The sequence below is a fragment of the Trichechus manatus genome, unplaced genomic scaffold, assembly GCF_000243295.1.
Source record: "Trichechus manatus latirostris isolate Lorelei unplaced genomic scaffold, TriManLat1.0 scaffold00016, whole genome shotgun sequence".
NCBI lineage: Eukaryota > Metazoa > Chordata > Mammalia > Sirenia > Trichechidae > Trichechus > Trichechus manatus.
This window is the reverse complement of record NW_004443952.1, coordinates 13,077,650-13,079,411: the sequence shown is the minus strand read 5'-3', so window position 1 is coordinate 13,079,411 and position 1,762 is coordinate 13,077,650.

The following is a 1,762-nucleotide window of genomic DNA, read 5'->3' as shown; positions in this document are numbered from 1 at the left end:
ATGACAGGACAGCCCAAGCCTTCCTCTGCTCCATCTAGAGCAACAACAAAGGGAGAACTTAGCTTAGTAAGGGAGAGTGTACCCGGTAGCTCTCGGCACTGTGGCTCTCAGCTCCTGTCTAGATTCTCCACACCACCCCCACGCTGCTGTGATGAAGTGTCACAATTTGTCAGAGGACTCTGGACAGTCAGTGGGATAATGTGGTTTAAAACTTGTACTGAGCTTCCTGGAGAAAGTGATTCTTGAGCATCAACATTTAGGCGTATCCCAAAGCAGTGAGCCCAGCTCTGATCCTGGGCAAAAAAAAATGGGGTGTGTGTGTGCACATATGCATATGATGTGTGCATATATGTGTGTGGTTGTGTCTAGATGCATAACCATTCACATGTGTGAAAGCACACGTGTGTGGGGGTGTGTGCATGTGTGCACACTACTTGCAATTCCCTAGAGCCCTGCTCGCTACCACATGGGAGTGTTGAAGGGGCAGGCTAAGGTGAGGACAGGAGCCCAGAGCCATGGGGTAAACCTGGCTAAAGGAGGGGAGTTCTGGCCCTGCTTCTGTAGCCCCCTCTACCTTTCTGTCTTGGCTCAGTGAATTCCTCATTCTTCTGCTCTCCAGTCAACTGATCTTTTCCAGGGAAACCATCCTTGGACTCCCAGACTCAATCAACTCCTCTCCCATTAAACACTCCAAAAGCATTGTATTCCTCTCCCTAGAAGGAAACACCCTCCTTCGTGGCATTTATCAGGAGTACAATCTTACATTTATTTGGGTAATTGATTGATCAAGGTCTGTCTCACTCACTAGGTTGAAAGCTTCATGAAAGTAGGGGCAGTATCTGTTGTTGTTTACCAGTGTGTCCGGGCACATGTTAGATAATTAAAAAAAAAAAAAAACTTGTTCAACAAATGAATGAATGCACCATTAAAACACTGATTTGCTACATCCATCAACCAGTGATCTTCTCTTAAATCATTTTCCTCCCTTATAAAATAGGAACCATAAAATCTGCTCTGTCTGCTGTGTAGACAAGACACTGGACCATAAAGGCACATAATCAGAATGGGGCTGTATCGGCTGAAAAAATTCTCCCCAGGAAACCTGGAAGCTGCAGGCCTTAATTACAGCTTTGCTTCCCAGAGATTCTGATTTAATTGGTCTGAAAAGAGGCCTAAGTGTTGGAATTTTTTGCAACTTCCCTAATCACCCAGGTGATTCTAAGATGCAGCCAAGTTTGAGACCCACTATGCTAGGTATTTCAGGGAACTTCAAGTCCAGTCATTCCTGGTCTCTGCCCTGTAGGATCTCCTCGTCCAGTACTCAGGGGAGCACCAGATGGACCTGAGCTGGGTCCTTGTATTAGAATGTGCCAAAAGCTAGAAGGGAAGTGTCTACTAGAAGCTATAAGAGTAAATAAAAACAAGAAAAACTACCTCTGCTTGGTTAGGTTGCTCAGGAATGACCCTATGGGGCCATGGCATGAGATCCATGTTGACATACAATTTGGCATCCACCAGACAGAGCCAAGGAGGGCCTTCCAAGAAGACGAAGCAGAAAGTCCAAAGATGAAAAGTTGTGAGAGATCAAGCAAATTACAGATTATTCCAAATCTGACCAGGGATGCAAAAGACCTATACAAAGAAAACTACAAAACTCTACTGCATGAAATCCAAAGGGATCTACATAAATGGAAAAACATACCATGCTCATGGATAGGCAGACTCAACATTGTGAAAATGACAATTCTACCCAAAGCAATTT